This window comes from Pan paniscus, chromosome 1 (genome assembly GCF_029289425.2).
Source record: "Pan paniscus chromosome 1, NHGRI_mPanPan1-v2.0_pri, whole genome shotgun sequence".
Classification (NCBI taxonomy): Eukaryota; Metazoa; Chordata; class Mammalia; order Primates; family Hominidae; genus Pan; species Pan paniscus.
Window position 1 is genome coordinate 137,662,330 of NC_073249.2, and position 20,487 is coordinate 137,682,816.

Consider the following 20,487-nt stretch of genomic DNA (forward strand, 5'->3'; position numbering starts at 1 on the left):
ACAGGCCAAGTATAAGGCTAAAGTCATCTCCAACTGCAGCTCAGAAGGAACAAGAGGGATGAATAATGTAATAATCTGGATCAGTATTCTAGTTCTGAGCAATTATCTTGCAAATCCTGCCAGGTGATGGGAATAATTAGGCTGCCCATCATATGGAGGTTTCCTTTTTGGGAAAGACCAATAATACTAAACCAAAGGGAGCTAACCAAAGCCAAGCCTCATCTTAGCAAACACAACTATAGCCAACAGTTATTTGGGCATTTCACAAGACATTCTTTTCTCTCCCTTGTTGGAAGAGGATTCAAGTCCACAGCTTCATATTAATATTTGGCTTATGATAAGGAGCCCATGCAACCCCCCTGAGACACATTTTTGTCCCAAACTCAATTCCAAGATTCAGGTCAAATCCCTAGGAAAGAAAACTGGATCTGAGGAATCCAGAGGCAGACAATGATGGAAGTTAAAAGGTGCAGCACAGGTGAGTATGACTGATTCCTATCGATTAAGCCAAGCCTCCCATTTCACGGATATAGGTCAAGTTAGTATTCATGGCATACATGAGGTCTAGAAAATTCAAAGGCTACTGACAGTAGGGGAGATAGGGCATACATGGGTAAAAGTGGATACCCCACACCCCCTAGGCCACCTGTTCACATGGGTGATAGCCACTTTGACAACCATGGGTGGCACACTGTCATGGTCAATGGAGCTCAAGGATACAATGATGGAGGAAAGAAAGAGGAACACTTTACTTTCCCTACCTTAGGTACACCAGGTATTTGCTAGGAAGGGAAGGGAACCAGGGATGCCTCACTCACCTCATTCTAGATGAGAAGCCATTCATCTTCAGCCTGTACCCCTTTTGAATGCATCCTGAACCCCTGGGACTCCTTTGAAAAAAAGACTCCTTTTTTTCCTTTTTCTCCCTCTGTTGTCTCTTAACTGATAATTGGGTCTCTGTACTATGGGACACTCCCCTCAACACATCCTACAAACTGGGAAAAGTTAATTTCCCAAACCTTAAGTTGGTTGGCTTAGGATTGGGCTCAGGGCATGGGAACCCAGCAACTCAACATGCCAGCAAAAGGGTAAAAGTTTTTTTTTTTTTAACAATTGGGCTTTTGGACCCCGTCTCCCTATATAAGCTGGTAAAAGGCCTCAGGATTTTTTAGCTGTCCTCACCTCCCTTATTTCATTTTGATACATGTTTTCTAATAATCCAGTTTGTCTCTTCTCACCTTTAGGCCATCAAACACCAAATGATCATGCAACTGGAGCCCCGGATAATGGCCCCTTTTGCTGTGAACCCTCAGATATGTCTCTTGGGGAGATCTGACTGCCATTTTCCCAAAACAGCATCCCTTGTCATCAGGAAGCAGTCAAGATTGGTCTTTGTTCTTATCCTTATACTAAAGGCAATTAGATGTACTTCTTTAGACGGGGGAATGAGACAGCCAAGGGTTCACAGTGAAACCCTGCCTTCAAGTCTAAAACAGCCTGAAGGCTGAAAAACCAGACTGCTGGTCCCAGATGAAGCCCGTCTTTTCCCAATTAATTCTTTCTAAATGATGTCCACCTGTGAACTGGGAGGATGGGGTAGAGCCTTGGGAAGTTCATGCCATTTGCAGTGGGGAGGAGCCTGGCCCCTCCTGTTCCCATGTAGTGAACTGGGATTCAATCTGAGAGGTGAGAAACCTACTAGAAGGACTCTTCTCTCTTTGCTGAGAGTTATTTTTCCTTTTTCCTCTTTGTCCAATAAATTCTGTTTTCCTCACCCTTTTATGTGTCTGTGAGCCTAGTCTTTCCTGGCTGTGTGTCAAGAGACTAGTTTTAGCTGAACTAATGAGAAAGTTTTGCAACACTTGTGGTGTTAACCAACCCAGTTGTGACAACAGAATATGTCTTGAGATATTGACAAATGTCACTTGGGGGCAAAATCATCCCCCTTTTACTATTGGAAACCACTGAGATGGCATAATTAGAACCATCTCTATTCAATCACATGGCTAGTCTCAAAATAGGTATTCTGGAGTCTAGGCAGCCATAAAGGCTAGGAAAAAGGGTTGAGGGGAGAGCCACTTAAAAATGTCTAAGGACCATGTCTTCTTTATCGTAAAAAATGTTTAAATTGCTTAACTCTGTGTGGAGAAGATAAAGTTAATGTGATCTAATCCATTGTCTCATACGGTAATTTCCCAGTCTCTTGTTTGATGTTGCTTTATCAATGGGTAGGTAAGTGTATCTATTTTTATTAATCTTTTTCAATATTTTCTGGTTAGAACATTTTCATGTCATCTAATTCAAAGTGCTTCCAGATTCAGAAGTGTATTATAATTCTCCTTTTATTTTTATTCAGGATAATGTTAATAATTCAATAAATTATTTATTCAATTTATTCAGAATAAAATTCAAAACTCTAGTATGTAACAAAACAAATCTAAGAAAAGTTTCTAAAATTACTTGGTTTTATATAATACATTTTGTTAGGGTCACCCCAACCAGACTGTTCCCGTCCCTTCCAGTGGGTCTTATGATGCAGTCCTTTGTGACCTCTGCACAGCTCTCCCAGGGCTAAAGAAAAACCCTTCACTGACCCCTCCAGTAACTGTTTGTCCAGGCAGTTACAGGATGTGGTTAATGTGTCTGTTCACCTTGCATAACAAAGCTGGAAAAGCATTTCCAGGATGCAGTCAAGACACCTCCACACCCAACTCGGCTCCCCCACCCCGACTCAGCCCTTCTGTACACCCAACTCAACTCCCCTACCCTGACCCAGTTCCTTGCCCTATAAAGCCCTGCTGTAGTCTGTAAGTGGGGCTGCCTCCTCTGCTTTTGTCAGGAAGTAGCCCAGCAGGGCTGACAATAAATCAGCTTGCCTGAACTTAGGTCTACTGGCCTCATTCCTTTTTCAGCTGTCCTTCCAATTATCCCTTACACGTTTATCTCTTAGAAACAGAGATTTCTTTTGAGGCACAGAACAATAAAGGCAAACTCAAAGAGAGCACTTTTAAACTAATTGCATTGAGTCATTCAATAAATACATAGGTATGACCACTGACCATGGGTTGCTGGTCACTGTGAAAGGCATGGGAAGGCATTGAGTATAATGTGGTTTTCAGATTAGAAATAAAATATTAAACAAATTAAACACCAACAAATGAAATATTTGAATTTCTTATCTGCATTGTAAAGGACTAATACAGGGTGCCATGAGTAAGTGTAGAAAGGAGAAAAAGTGTTGGCCCAATTGAGATTAGCTGGCCAATGATCCTTCTCTCAGGAAATGAGAATTAAGATGAATTTTACTAAAAGCACAATTAGGAAATAAATGAAGGAAAATTATTGAGAAAGAGCTTGATGTGTTTGGTCCTGAATGAAGGTTCATGTGGTGAAGCTGAGATTATGTGGGATGAGGAGAGGGGTGAGCAAAAGCCAGATTGTGTAAGATCTTGCAGGCAATCAGAGAGGAAAGGATTTTACCCTACCTGCAGTAGGAAACTTCTATGACCTTTGTGCAGAAAAGGTGAATGGCTTAGTTTGTGTTTTTAAAAAAGCACACACCATGATTACTACACTGAAAATCAATTGAAGATGGCCAAAAACAATGATTCCTGGCCATGCCATCAGCCCCCAAAATAGACCCTGCTGCAGCTTTTTTAAATGGCCAGCTGTTTGTAGAAAGATTTAAAATGCTAAAAGCTATGTATTTATTCTGGAAAAGCAGCAATGAGAGGTGCTGAGGCTCTTAACTATAATGTTTCTCCCTTTATTCCCTCCAAATTGCACACATTTCCACTCATTATGTTTGAAAATCACTTTGTATAAAAGTTTTCCAGCCAGAAAAACAATCCCTTAGGTCATTCAAGGCTACTTGAAATGGCATTTCCTGTAAACATACTTCAGATTGAAACTGAAAGCAATGAAGAGCTACTTTTATAATTGGCTCATTTCTAAGAAGTCAGCTTCTGTTCTAGCAAAATAATGTTATATTTTGCCATAGAGTTTCCAAAGCGAAGGTGTCTGAGCTCTATTTGAATTCATTTTCCAAACATGGCCCCTTCTATCTTATAGCATAATAAATATAAGGACAAGATATTATAAAAAGATAAAACAAAGGTTTTTTTTTTTTAACATAGTATCCCCAATTCTTGATAGGGAGGAAAAGGTGCACATTTCTAAGTTCACTGATATGTCTGCTGGAACAGAAAGGGAGAATACAAGGATGTACATGTCAACAGAAATCTAAGTAATTAAAAAAAGATGCTAAATTGTTTTGATAGAGAAATTTTGATTCATTCTGGAAGCAAAGATAGTGAGTAGAGAAAAGAAAATAGAATAGGCAGAGGAGAGAGTAGTGCCAGGAAGATAGAAAGGGGGTGAGCTTCAGTGGAGTAAAGAGCTCTTGGTTCCCTTCAAAGCTGTGATGGGCAAATAAAACTTAGGAAAAAAGATACCCTCTCGTCCTCTGTAAAATCAACTACACTGACACATGGTTTTTTTTTTTTTTTGATAACTTGCATTTGAAAGTGGAGATTATAGAAGCTGCTATGACAATCTCTATCTCAGTTTGTATTACCATACAACAGGTGAGAGATCACTTCCATCATCATCATGACTGCAAAAGGATCAGACAATGACTCAGCATAGTCTTAGCCACCCTTTGAAAACCACCCAAATATTACAGAAAAATAATAGGAATCATTCCTTGATCTGCTGTTTTCTTTGTGAGGCCATGTAGTGTGAGATGATATGTTTGAATGAGATAAACAAATTTTTATTCTGATAAATGATCTAGCATAGTAAAGAAGTCCATCATGAACTAGCCTATGAAAGAGACTCTGAAAGTGAATTCCTAGGGAAGAAAATGGAGGCCGATGCTACATGCTCTGTTCATAAACTGTTCTAAGGTCTTTAACATGTCTCGTGGGCTAAGACAGAGTGTCCTGGAGACTGGGTTTGTGTATGAGTTTGGCTCTGAGATAAGTATTGAAGGATGAGCTACAGATTATGTGCTGTCGAAAGATAAGAATGGTCATAGAGATATTGAAAAATTGAAAACAACCTAAATGTCTTTCAATGGACAAATGCAAATATTATATCCATATTCATATAAGAAGCTATTCAAGAAAATGCAAACACACACACAGAGATCTTTAAAAAATCACTGTGACAAAAGATTGTTAAAAACAGTTACATACTTGAATGACAAAATAACAAAAGAGGATGTCCAAATGGCTAATAAACATATGAAAATCTGCTCAATTCTATGACATTAAAATCATAGTATGTTACCTCTACACATCTGCCAAATGAAAATGAGGCAAATAATATCAAAGTTTGATGAGCCTGTGGAGCACCTGGAATGCTCATACACTGCTAGTGTGAATGTAAATTAGTTCAACTATGAAACCATTTTAAATATATTCTAACCCTGAACATATGCCTTTCCAGCAATACTTTTGTATTCATTTATACATGAAAATGTGTGCAACCAAAAGGTATGTGCAAGAATTTTCCTAACAGTTTTTTTCATAATAGCCAAAAACTAGACATTACCCAAATGTCCACCAACACTTGCCTGGATAAATAAATTATAGAGAAAATATTCCATTTATGGTAATTCCAATTGGGTAATGTCTAGTCTTTGGCTATTATGAGAAAAACTGTTATGAAAATTCTTGCACATATCTTTTGGTTGCACACATTTTCATTTATGGAATGGAATATTTTATACAATTTAATATAAATGAAAACTAATGATTTATAGCTACACACAAAAATATAGACCAATCTAACAAGCATAATATTGAAAAAAATTTACTGAAAGCTAAAAATTGCATTGTTTATTGTTTTATTTAAACGAAGTACTAAAGCAGAATAGTTGTTGTCCTTGATTGGGAGAGAAAGGAATTGGTAATGCCTGAATTGGAATATGAGGAATACTTTTGGAGTCCCATGATTTTTTTTTAAATTTGAATGCTGGCAATGTGGATGTGTTCAGTTTGTGAAAAATTATTGAGCTATAAATTTGTGAGGTGTGTACTTTTCTGTATGCATATTTGTGCTCAAGGGAGTTTACTTAAAATATATCTAGGAATAAATAAACACACATAAGGACTATACCTTGAAAACTAGAGTATTGCTGAGAGATTTTTAAAAATCTAATAAATGAAGGAACTTTTTTTTGTTTTTAAAATGCCATTTATCTTAGCCCCTCTTTTTTTGCTATAAAAGTATACCTGATGCTGAGTAATTTATAAAAAAAAAGAGGCTTATTCAGCTCACTGTTTTGAGGGCTGTACAGGAAGCATGGTGCCAGTATCTGCTTGTGGCTGTACAGGAAGCATGGTGTCAGGGTGCTTCCACTAGTGGTGGAAGGTAAAGGGAGCCAGTGTGTGCAGAGTACATGGTGAGTGAGGAAGGAAGAAAGAGAGGAGAAGGTGCTAGGCTGTTTTTCAGTCAGTTATCATGGGAACTAATAGAATGAGAACTCATTCATTACAATGAGGACACACGAAACTATTCATGAAGGATTCGATCTCATGACCCAAACACATCGCATTAGGCTTCACCTCCAACATTAGAGATCAGATTTCAACATGAGATTTGAACAGGACATATAACCAAATTACATCACCGTTTATCTATAGATCTGAGGTAATTCCAAGCAAAAGCCAAGTTGGGTATATTAATAGTTTTAGGAAATGGCTAACTTATTCTAAAATTTATACGGAAAAGCAAAAAACTGAGAACAACCAAGGCAATTTTGAAGAAGAAAACCAAATGAAAAAACAGATGTCAAAACTTATTATAAAGCTAGTGTAATTGAGATAGCATGGTATTGGTGCATGCATGAAGTAATATATAGATGCAATAAACTAGAGGGCTCAGAAAGAGACTGACCTATGTATGGGGAGTTGATTCATGGTAACTATAGGGAAACAATAGTCTTTTCAATAAATGGCACTAGGCCAATGTTATAGGCATAAGAAAAAACAAAAACTTGTTTCTTGCATCCTGTCATCCACAAAAGTCAATTCCACATGGATTGTAGATTCAAATGTAAAAGACAAAACAATAAACATTTTTTAAAATGTCAGAGATGATTTTCATCTTTTTCAGGTTTGGAAACAGGACACAAAAGCACTAAGTGTAAACAACACATGGAAAAATTTCACTACTTAAAATGAAGAATTCTTGTTCCTCCAAACACACCATGAAATAATGAAAAGGCAAACTAAAGTTACCAGTATATACATAGACATGCATAGAACTACACACAAACTCAACCTCAGAATATATTTGGCAGTCATCAAGTCATGAAAAAAAGAGACAGACAAGCCATTAGAAAAATATTCAAGAATCTTGAATAGGCAAGTGAAAAAGAATATTCAAATAAGCAAAAGATATGAAAAGATGCCCAATTTCCCTGTTTATTACTATTTTCAAAGAAAGTCAAATTACATGTGAAATTAAAAATACATAGTCATCAGAATGATTACAAATATACAGTCTGGGATTTTTGCATGGTAAGAATATGAAACATTTAAAATTTTTATGCATTTGTGCTGAGAATATAAATTGAGACATTTATATTTGAAAACTGTTGCATAGTATCTACTATTAAATGAATAAATGTATACAGTGGAGTTAACTAATTTCACTTCTACCTTTATGCCCGGCTAATATGCATACCTATGTGCTGAGTGCCAAAAACATCACAAATTCTTCTCAATAGTAGAATGAATAACACATTTATAGTATATTCATAAAATGAAGTGTTACACAGCAGTAAGCACAAATAAAATATCACTGAGACCAGCAACTTAAATGAATTGCAATCATAATGTTGAATAAAAGAAGCCAACACGAAACATCCTGTATAATTTGATTTATACTAAGGCACAAAACACACAGTAGTAATCTATGGTGTTAAAAGTCAGATAAAAGTTTCTGTAGTCGTTATCTATTACTGCTTATCAAATTTCCCTAAAATTTGGCGGCTTGAAACAACATTTATTAATTCATAGTTTCTGTAGGCCAGGAATCTGGGTGTGGTTTTAGCTTGGTCCTCTGCTTTGTGGGCTCTCACAAGTCACAATCACAGTGCTGACTGGGAACAGTCTAAACCTTTGAAGAAGAATTTTATTGTATCTTACACTGACACAATGAAGAACACAGGAACTTTGATCATCTGAATGTTCTATAGAACTTCCGATTCAGAGGCCAATACTCTAGGGCATGTCAGGACATATCCTCCAAAATAATGCACAAGTTGTTGCACAGAATCCATTCTACCAGTGCATACTGAGCCTTTTATGCTGGAATCTGCTGATAATATATTTGGGAAATGTTGCTACAACCCCTTTATTTGTTGCCTTGGAAAGCTTCCTATTTGAGTGAGTGGGCACTCTAAGCAGATCTAGCTGCAGTGACAGCTGCCTTTCTGCCTATGCCATATGACCCAAAATATCTGATGCATCTAGAAGAGTCTACCAAACCTTAACAAGAATATTGGCATAGTCTCCTGGGTTTTGGAGTAAGACTATGCCTTCTGCAGCAGAGAAATAGTTGCTAGTTAAAAAGCAGTTCCTGGGGAGGGGTGTGCGTGGTGGGTGGTGTAGAGGAAAGCTGGTAGGTAAGTGTTGAATCTGTGAATTCTCTTAACCTTCCCTCATTCCTGCACTGCAAACCCCTGATCCCATCTGGTCACCTGGTTCAGACATGCTTTTCCTAAATTAAAAAAATATATACCATTAATTGCTTTTACTTTAGGGTTTTATTTTTCTGTCCCATTTTCTTTGTGGTAATGATAATTATCCCCAGTGTTTTCCAGCTTCCATAAAGCAGAGACAGAGATGTAGGAGGAAAGGAGGCAGGAGAGAGGCAATTGAGAGCTTGAAGTCACTGACCTGCAAATCCATGGAGCAAAACTGCTCACTCAGCAACTTTCTTCTACGTGCAACTTTGTCTTGAACTAAACTTCTCAGTTTCTGATTTAAAACAGCAGTGAAGAATTGGAGATATAAGAGGGAGGACTGCTTGATGACCTGGCCTGCAGGGGTCAGTCATTGGCTTTAGTTCTGGAGAAGCTCAACTTCTCCATGTAGACCAGAGGGAGCTGCAAGGTGACAGCCTCCTACCCCATCACCTCACTTGGGACAGCAGCAAGTGGAAAGGAAAGAACCCTGCATGAAGAGATTCATTTCTTCTCCGTTTTTTGTTTTGTTTTGGTTTGATTTTTAAGGGAGAGAGGGGCATTTTTATCCATGACCTCAACTTGTCTCACTGTAACATGCATTAGGAGAGACCTATTACTGGGTCTCAATCTGGCTGCATATTAAAGTCACCTCCCGAGATTTTAAGAAGTATTGATGATTCCTTCTTTCTTCGCTATCAGATTTAATTGGGTTGAAGGGTGGCCCACACATCTTTATTTTGTAAGAAAGCTCTCCTCTTTCCTGGTGACTCTAAAGTGCTGCCAGTGTTAGGAAATGCTAAATAAGACCAAAAAGACCATCTCCAAAGTTTTCTCATCTGCAAAGGCCTGTATGACTCAACTGAATGTAGTTCAGATGCAGCAACTTCAAAACCTATCCCACATTCTTCTTGGCCTCTCTGTGTGGCATTCTTCCCTCCAGGGTATGGGGCAGAATCCTTTCTGAAATAGAAGTCTTATGACCTACAATCAGATAAGGTAGATCACAGAATTTCCATATGGTCACAGCCAAGACAGAAAGATGGGGGCACATATATTTTTCATTTCTATGACTATGACCTGCTTTGTGGAGAAAGAACAAGGGGTATTGGAGTTATGACCCAGGAACCATAGACGAAAACAAATATATACATATTCGTGTGTGTGTGTGTGTGTGTGTGAGATAATATCACACTACCCTAAGGGCTCTACAGATTCAATGCAATTCTTATCAAAATACCAATGATATTCTTCACAGAAATAGAAAACAAAATTCAAAAATGTATATGGAACCACAAAATAACATGAATAGTCAAAGTAATCTTGAGCAAGAACAAAGCTGGAGGCATCACACTACCAGAGTTCAGTATATACTATTTATTCAAAGCCCTAGTAGCCAAAGCACCTTGGTACTAGTATAAAACAGAAACACAGACTACACAATCGAAAATCCAAAAATAAATTCACACATTTACAGTTAACTTATTTTTGACAGCAATTCCAATAAAACATATTGGGGAAAAAGACAGTTTCTTCAATAAATGGTTCTGGGGAACTGAATGTCCATATGCACAATGGAACTAGACCCCTGTATTTCACCATATACAAAAATCAACTCAAAATATATTAAAGACTTAAATATAAGACTCAAAACTATAAAACTACTAGGAGAAGACATAGGGGAAATACTTCATGACACGGTTTGGGCAAGGAATTTTTGGATAGGACCTCAAAAGCATGTGCAACAAAAGCAAAAATAAACAAATGGGATTACATCAAATGAAAAAACTTCTGCGCAGCAAAGGCAACAGTTAACAAAGCAAAGAGGCAACCTACAGAATGGGAAAAAACATTAGCAAACTATGCACTCAACAAAATGTTACTATCCAAAATATACAAGCATAAGCAGGTATTCCCAGCCTCAAATGCATTTAAATTATTCTTTCTTGCTTGCTTCCAGCCTTGAAACATACTTTGAAACTCTGTCTCTCCCTTTCTCACCAGCCACTTCCATGAACAGTGCTCATTTATCTAATTATATGCTTGCTTAGATATTCCAGGAGCCAATTTTGAAATCAACCAGGTAGAGAGACCCAATGCTGGAATCCTCCCACTAAGGGGGTGTTAGGAACAGTTAGCCCACGCCTACTGGGCAGAAGTCAGGATAATGCAAACCAGACATCAAGACAAACAATCACTCAAGATAGCCATTGGAACAAGACGTGCAGATCTGCATCTTCCTGCACCATTGCCATCTATTTCCCACAACTTTTCCTTCTTAAACTCCTTCACTCAGCCCAAAAGGCAGAGACGACTTCTTTGAGGCTGAAGCCTGACCATCTCCCACCTGCTAGCACTGGATCAATAAAGTCGCTTTCCTTTCACCATGCCTTCTTTCTCATGTTTTCAGCCTCTGCAGCAAGCAGTTGGAGTTCACCCAGTTATATACAAAACTCAAACAACTCAATAAAACAAAAATACCTGATTTAAAAAAGGAAAAATATCCAATTAGACACTTCTCAAAAGAAAACATACAAATGGCCAGCAGGTATAGAACAAAATATTCAACTTGGCTAATCATAAGGGAAATGCAAATAAAAACTACATTTAGACACAAGCTAGCAGCCCTCGCTAGCTCTCGGTGCCTCCTCGGCCTCGGCGTCCACTTCAGCCCACTGCTGCACAGTGGGAGCCCCTCTCTGGGCTGGCAGAGGCTTCAGCCGGCTCCCTCTGCTTGCAGTGAGGTGTTGGGGGAGAGGCACGGGTGGGAACCAGGGCTATGTGCCCGGTGCTCAGGGACCAGCGTGAGTTCTGGGTGGGGACAGGCTCAGCTGGCCCTGCACTCGGAGCCGCCAGCTGGTGCCGCCAGCCTCTGCAGTGAGTGGCTTAGCACCCGGGCCAGCAGCTGTGGAGGGTGTGCTGGGTCCCCCAGCACTGCCGGCCTGCCCGTGCCACGCTCAAATTCTCGCCGGGCCTCTGCCACCTCTCTGCGGGGCAGGGCTGGAGACCTGCAGCCTGCCATGCCCAAGCCCACCCTCCCTGGTGGGCTACCAGGAGGCCCAAGCCTCCCCTAGGGGCACCACCCCCTGCTCCATAGCACCAGGTCCCATCGACCACCCAAGGGCTGAGGAGTGCAGGCACTGGGCGTGGGACTGGTGGCCAGCTCAGCCTGCAGCCCTGGCGCAGGATCCACTAGGCAAAGCCAGCTGGACTCCTGAGTCTAGTGGGGACTTGGAGAACTTTTATGTCTAGCTGGAAGATTGTATATGCACCAATCAGCACTCTGTGTCTAGCTCCCGGTTTGTGGATGCACCAATCAGCACTCTGTATCTAGCTAATCTGGTGAGGACTTGGAGAACTTTTATGTCTAGCTAGACGATTGTAAATGCACCAATCAGCACTCTGTGTCTAGCTCAAGGTTTGTAAATGCACCAATCAGTGCCCTGTATCTAGCTCAAAGTTTGTAAACACACCAATCAGTGCTCTGTGTCTACCTAATCTAGAGGAGACTTGGAGAACTTTTATGTCTAGCTAAAGGATTGTAAATGCACCAATCAGCACCCTGTGTCTAGCTCAAGGTTTGTAAATGCACCAATCAGCACCCTATCAAAACGGACCAATCAGCTCTCTGTAAAATGGGCCAATTGGCTCTCTGTAAAATGGGCCAATCTGCTCTCTGCAAAATGGACCAATCAGCAAGATGTGGGTGGGGTCAGATAAGGGAATAAAAGCAGGCAGCCCGAGCCAGCACTGGCAACCTGCTGGAGTCCCCTTCCACGTGATGGAAGCTTTGTTCTTTCACTCTTCCTAATAAATCTTGCTGCTGCTTACTCTTTGGGTCTGCACCACCTTTATGAGCTGTAACACTCACCACGAAGGTCTGCAGTTTCACTCCTGAGCCAGTAAGACCACGAACCTACCAGAAGGAAGAAACTCCAGACACATATGAACATCTGAAGGAACAAACTCTGGACACACTGTCTTTAAGAACTGTAACACTCACTGCGAGGGTCCGCAGATTTGTTCTTGAAGTCGGCAAGACCAGGAACCCACCAATTCCACACACTCTACCTCACCCCAGTTAGAATGGCTATTATCGAAATGACAACAACAACAAAATACTGGCAAGGATGCAGAGAATGGAGAACTCTTACACACTATTCACACAGGGGGAAGGAAAATTAGCATAGACATGATAGAAAATAGTATGGAAGTTCTACAGAAAATTAAAAATAGAGTGTCATAGAGTCCAAAATTCCACTATTGTGTATATATATCCAAAAGAATTAAAATCAGCATATTGTAGAGATATCTGCTCTTTAATGTTTAATGCAGCACTATTCACAATAACGAAGATACAGAATTAACCTAAGTGTCTATGGATGGATAAATGGATAAAGAAAATGTGGTACATATACACAATGGAACACTAGTCAGCCTTAAAAAAAGAATGAAATCCTTTATTTGTGGCAACATGGATCAAACTGGCGGATGTTGTGTTGAGTGAAATAAGCCCGGCCCAGAGAGGCAAATATTGCATGATTTCACTCATGTGGAATCTAAGAGAGTTGATCTCATAAAAGTAGAGAGTAGTGGTTACCAGAGCATGGGAAAGTGGGGAGAGGTGCGGAGGATGGCAAGAAGTTGGTCAATGGGTATAAAGTTACAGTTAGGAAGAATAACTTACATGTTCTATTACACAGTAGGGTGACTGTAGCTAATAACAATGTGTTGTATATTTCAGGATAGCTAGAATAAAGGATCTTTGAAAGTTATCATCACAAAGAAATGATAAAGGTTTGAGGCGATTGACATAACTACCCTGATTTTATCATTATATAATGCATACATGCATTGAAACATCACACTGTATCTTCAAAACATCTGCAATTATTGTGGTCTACTATAAATAAAATCTTAAAAATCTCAAAAAAAGTATAACTTAACAGAGCCACCAGCTGCTGCACATAGGAAGACATCAGACTGTACAGACTTAGTCTAGCCAAGACATCAAAGAAACTAAAGAACAAAGATACCAAGTAATTAACGTTAATACATTGTTCAAAGAATCAAAGCAAAATATGATGACATTGACTCATGATATAATAATTTCAATAAGGAGAAGTTATAAAAAACAGAAACTCTGGCATTGAGAAGTTCAATCACACGTAAAAATAATTAAATGACCATAACTCCCAGAATTTGATTAAAAACATTAATCTACACCTTCAGGAATCTATATGAAGTCTAAAAATATAAACACAGCAAAATTCCCACTAAAATACACCGTACTCATCTGTTAATGGCAAGATGGGGTAATAACAAGAAAGCTAGTTGGGCAACATGTACTAAGTTGTAACTGCAGTTACTGGAATTTTCTATATACTTGTATGTATATATTTTTACTTTAAGTTCCAGGATACATGTGCAGAATATGCAAGTTTGTTACATAGGTGTACATGTGCCATGGTGGTTTGCTGCACCTATCAACCTGTCATGTAGGTTTTAAGCCATGCATGCATTAGGTATTTGTCCTAATGCTCTCCCTCCTCTTGTCCCCCACCCCCTGATAGGTGCCAGGTGCCAGTGTGTGTTTTTCCCCTCCCTGTGTCCGTGTATTCTCACTGTTCAACTCCCACTTATGAGTGAGGACATGTGATGTTTGGTCTTCTGTTCCTGTTTTAGTTTGCTGAGAATGATGGTCTCCAGCTTCATCCACATCCCTGCAAAGGACATGATCTCATTCTTTCTATGGCTGCATAGTATTCCATGGTGTATATATGCCACATTTTCTTTATCCAGTCTATCATTGATGGGCATTTAGGTTGGTTCCAAGTCTTTGCTAATGTAAATAGTTACTGGAATTTTGTAACCTTCATTGCATCTATACTTTGTCATGTTCTAGATATTAACTCAGCATGCCTTTTCTAAATATTTAAAAACCCCACGAGCTAATTTTACTTTCAGCTTCAGTTTTCACTCCATTTCCTTTCTGGGAATGATTAACATTCTTAGTTTGTTTTCAGTGTTTATAAATTAGAAGCAAAACCTTAGAGGGAGGAAACAGAGCAAGGGTGAGTTGGCAGCTACGGAGAACTAGTTAGTACTGAGCACAGTCACCTGCAGTGCTGTGGAGCAAGTACACTCATTGTTTATAACTTATCCACTCTAAGGTATTTTGTTGGAGCAGTCAGAATAGACTAAGACAAGTCATACAACTAAAAGTGAAATAAAATAAATTAATAAATTAAAATTCACCCATGGTGATATTCTGCCATATATGTGGTTTTCTTCCTTTCTTTTTTTTTTTTTTTTTCCACTCTATTGTCAGCTCACTGCAGCCTCTGTCTCCCGGATTCAAGTGATTCTCCTGCCTCAGCCTACTGAGTAGCTGGGATTACAGGCATGCGCCACCAAGCCTGGCTAATTTTTATATTTTTAGTAGAGACTTTGTTTTGCCATGTTGCCCACGCTGGTCTCGAACTCCTGGGCTCAGGCAATCCACTCGCCTCGGCCTCCTAAAGTGCTGGGATTACAGGTGTGAGCCACTGTGCCCGGTCATATGTGTTCTATACGTATGGAGCTCTCCATTTACATTCAAAATAAAAGTTTCATTTCATACAGTTGAGTGTTAACAGTACAATTATTCCATGGGTCTACAGGCAAATACTTGACTCTCAATATATTTAAATGGTTTTCTATATCTCTATTTTTATAGCAAGATTATGTAAACATAACATGAAGGCTACCATAATTTCCAAGAAGAGATGTTGGATATGATAAGTGCCCTCTTCACTAAGAATGTGAAATATGGATATGGATATATCTTAATTCAAACTAAATTTCGAATAATTCATAAGTGGAATTTTAACAGGAAAAATAATCTAATTTACCCTGCCTACTTATTCACCTCTCTAGTCTAGTTTGTTTGAAATATGCTTCACCAGGAAATTGTTTTTCCAGGATATCTCAAGCATATTAACTAAAGAAAAAAATAATTAATTGTTTAAATACAGTGACCTGAGAAACACACAAGAGTGAATAGGAAGATAAACGTGAATTTAGTAAGAAAAGATAGGACTTATGACGGTATTCACACTGTGTAGAGTTTGCTTGTGATTTTAGAACTGTAGTCCCAATATTTGAATCCCATTGATGTCCCAAGTTTCCTGCCTCTTTCAGGGCTGGGGATTCTGGTAGTGACTTATGTGAATATCATCAACAGTGGAATGGTTTCATTATTTGGAAAATGCAGAAACACCTCTGACTCAGAGTGAGAACACACTGGCCCTACAGAGTGATGTTCTCACAGACAAGTCCTGCAGATGCCTTACCTGGCTCATTTCAAAGCTTTCATATAGCATCCTTCTAGTATGACAAGCATTTCATGATACTTTGTCTTAGTAGTTGGCTCTGTTACCTTAATTTTAGAATAATAGCTAGTGGCCACTTTATAGGCAATAAGATTACCTATCATTCATAGGAGATTCTTCTGAGTAAGGAATTTATAGAGAACTGTATTACTCTATTTTATCTCTTTCTCCTCCAAACTTGGAGATAAAATAAAGTAACACAGTTCTCTATAAATTCCAGATAATTTTTATCTGGAAATCTGTCTGACTTCTGAAGCAAATTCAGGACTGACCTTCTTATATCCTCCTTTAGTGAATACTTGAAAAGTCACCTTATGTGCTTGTAATTTTAGTTATTTTGAATTTGTCATGTTTTCTGTGTACTCTTTTCCATTCATAGCAACCCAAGTTTCTCTGGGAAGATTTTCTTACCAAGTCATTTTTTTTTTTTTTGAGACAGTCTCACTCTGTCACCCAGGCTGGAGTGCAGTGGTGTGATCTCAGCTCACTGCAACCTCCACCCACCGGGTTCAAGCAATTCTCCTGCCTCAGCCTACCAAGTAGCTGAGACTACAGGTGCCCACAACCACACCCAGCTAATTTTTGTATTTTCAGTAGCGGTGGGGCTTCACCATGTTGACCAGGCTGGACTCGAACTCCTGACCTCAAATGATCCACCCACCTGAGTCTCCCAAAGTGCTGGGATTACAGGTGTGAGCCACTGCACCTGGCCTAGTCTTTCTTTATATTTATTTTGCTTTTAGTTATATCACTTGTCTTAGTCCATTCTGGCTGCTATAACAAAATACCTTAGACCAGGTAAATTGTAAACAGAAATTTGTTTCTTACAGTTCTAGAGGCTGGGCCATCCAAGACAGAGTGCTGGCAGATTTGGTGTCTGGTGAGAGCTGCTCTTGGCTTCAAAGATGGTGCCTTGTTGCTGTATCTGCACATGATGGAAGGAGAAGGGTCACTCCTTTCAACCTCTTTTATAAGTGCATTAATCCCATTCAAATCACTTTCTAAAAGCCCTGCCTCTTAATACTATCACATTGAATATTTGGTCCTCACATATAAATTTTAGGGGACACTAACCTTTGGACCATAACACCACTGTTATTTATCCTGTAGGTGGATTCCCAGGATGTTCCAGCAGCAAGATACCATAGAGATTATGTGCTGTAAAATCAACATTACACAGGGAGGCCCAAGGAAGTAAGAAACATATCAATAGTCTTATAGAGAGCACTTTTCCAAGTTGGGAGTGATTCGAATTTATTTTTGTTAGATTTTGCTTTATTTTAATGACTTGGTTGAAATCTAGTTTACACACTATATATTTTACCTATTTAAAGTGCACATTCAATTCTTGAAGGGAAGGCAGGCTAGGAAAACTTCCTGAAAGAGGAGTGCGATGTAAATTTTGAAGAATGTGTTCATGCTCTCCAAGTTTAGATGCTTTTTCTTTCCCAGGGTTTGTGCTGCTATTTTGAATTATTCCAGATTATCTCATGGAGCCATATTAAATGGGATTCCCAGGTTTACCATGTAGATATTGTAACTAGGGTTAAATATAAGCAGCAATTGGTTATTTTAAGGTTATCTTTGTGTGGTAGTATGTTTCCTAAAAACGGGAACCCTACCACCATACGGAGATCCTGACCTAGAATTAGCAGATATGCACACTCAGAAATGCAGGGAACTGACAGCTAATATAGCTGCAGATGTTTTTCTGCCTCTTTAACTTCTAAAGAGAAGACCCATAGGCAGAAAAAAACATGTGAAAATATGAAAGCACCAGAAGTTATGCATTTATAAAGGTACGCATTTTTCTAAGTCGTGGAACCTAGCATTGATGGGGAGAAGCAACATTGGCAGGGGAGGTTGGAAGGGGAGCAATACAGGCAAGATCTTGAAAACTTGTCTGGGCAGGCAAAGAATAAGGAAACATTAATTGGAACAGAATTTCTCCTCAGAGTATTTCATTGGAAGTTTAAGTTTGACCTGCGTGATGTGTCTTGGCCTTTTCTTGGTTCCTCAAAATAATTGAGCTCTCCAGCGCTTGCTGTGGTTGTAGCAGACGTGAATAGAATCCAACCTGTGGAAATCCAAGGCCTTGCAAGGTACAGGGGCAGGTCTCAGCTTCCATCAGGGTGGGTAGTTTCCTGCAGGGCTGTTTGAGAGATCTGATGGGAGGATTTTCTGAAACAAGGAGCTTCCTAAATGTGAAAATAACAACAGAGTTGTGGTAGAGCGTCAGCCAGACAGCTGTGTCTTGCCCATCACATTCTGAAGTTTGCTCTTATTGTATGGCCACTGGATGAATTCAAATATTTCCCATCTGCCTTTTCAACAGCAGTTTGATATCTGAGAAGGGATGTATGGCACTCACGTCTGACTTCTTTTTCTTCCCTCTCAAAAACCTTCACGGATCAGCAAAGCGAGCCAAAAAAAAAAAAAAAAAAAAAAAAATCACGTGAAAAGGAAAAAAAATGCTTCTCAAGCAAAGGTGTAAAGAACAGCAGCAAAACTTGGAGGCTCAAGAGAGGAGCTTTGTGGAAATCAAAGCCCAACTGAGAAAGGAGTGAAAGAAAAGGAAAACCTACTGAGAGCAGGATCAGAAGACTCTGAAGCTTGAGGTGAGTCTGGCCTGGATCTAGGCAGTGCTTTCTGGGCAATGCCATGGTACTTCAGGACAGGATGGGTGAAAATTAAAGCAAAGTCATAGAGAGGACATCGTTGTCATGTATTATATTCAAACCTAAATAACTGGGTTTTTTTTTAATGGTTTATTCATGGCCTCTAAGTTCTGTTCACAGTGTGTCTTTGGAGAGTTCTGTTAAGATTCTGGTAACTCAAGCATTTATAAAATACTGTTATTTTATAAAGTTATTTATAAAATATAAATAACTTTCCCAGGGTTTGTGCTGTTTTGAATTACTCCAGATGATCTCATGGAGCCAATATTAAATGGGGTTCCCAGGTTTACCAGGTGGATATTCTAACTAGGGTTATCTAATATAAGCAGCAATTGGTTATCTTTACCAAGGTTATCTTTTTGTGGTAGTGTGTTTCCTAAATCCGGAAACCCTCCTACCACACAAAGATCCTAAGATAGGCCCACACTGACCTAAAATTAGCAGATATGCACACTCAGAAATGCAGGGAACTGACAGCTAATCTAGTGGCAGTTGTCTCCAGGTGAAGATAGCCTGCCCGAACAAGCACACAGCATAGAGAGAATTCTCTTTTTTCTTATCTGGAAGTGTTGATAGCTTCCTCTCACTTTCCAAGTCAAACCAGGATATATTCCTGCTGCAAACATCCTCTCATGATGAAAACACTTTTAAAAGAAAAATATAGACAGTGTTACAAGCTGTTAATATAAAGTCATATTTTTGAAAAAATGAAGATGTTAAGAATTTTACAATTTACTTTCCTATTGCTGTATTTTTATAACCAAGTTGAATAACTAAGAAAAGCGAGTGACGATGTGCAAAACACTTAAAACAATTGTACTTCAAAGTCAAAGGAAAAAATTTGTGAAAAACAACCACAATGACTTGCAATGTCTTAATTTTACTCTCTAATTGTTGATATTATAAAATGTATGTTGTTACTATTTGAATTTATTTCCTTTGAATAATAATTTAAAGCAATTTAAAACATTTTTGATACAGCTTTTTTGTTCTGACGTATTTTTATGTCTGTATGCATTTTTCTGTCCTTCACCAAAATTTTAATATGAAAATAGAAAAAGCATCTAATATGGGATATCAATACCTGGCAAACAAAAGATAGAATAAATGTTGGCTGGATTCATTAATTTAAAGTGAAATGTAAACAGTTGTTTAGAATACAGAGGAGAAGAAAAAAACAAATTTGCATTAATCTGAAAAACATTAAAATAAGCTTATAGGATACCCTTCTGAAAGTTATAGAAGAATAATTTTACAAATGAGAGTAAATAAGTAGCTGCTTTGCTAGAGAGGGGGCTGAATGGCCTGTATGGGATGCTCCCTCCTTTCCCTTAGCTAAATGTGGTCCTCAGTTTGAAGATGTTTCAGCTGATGATATGGCTTAATTAATGGATGGTTCCATGAAACTCAAAGCTGCTAGAGTCCACTGGGCCACTGTGGCCATATGCCCCAAGGATGGCCATGTTTTGACAGACCAGAAAAGGATGCATGGCCTGATGGGCCAAGCTCTACATGGTAATAATACTTGTGTAGGTATTCCAACAGCAACTCCCTCCTACTTATTTACGTATGGTCCAGTGACTGGCAGATTAATGATTGGACCATTAAGAGCTTCTCTGCAGAAACCAGGAATGTAGAAGCAGCTTATGGACTGGAAAAGACACCTATTCATCACTTGTGTTGACACCTATGGCACAGGACCATTCAAAAGGGAATGTGGATGGCACTCATGAGCTGA

The 20,487-nt window shown here is 39.0% G+C and overlaps 1 protein-coding gene across 1 annotated transcript in view; it reads left to right on the top strand.

Moving 5' to 3' along the window:
* Positions 1-20,487, top strand: part of GBP5 (guanylate binding protein 5) — a 175,979-nt gene that overhangs the window by 119,134 nt on the left and 36,358 nt on the right. Inside the window, 1 exon segment of the mRNA XM_055116368.2 lies at positions 18,487-18,689. The gene's annotated coding sequence lies outside the window, so the exon portion shown is untranslated.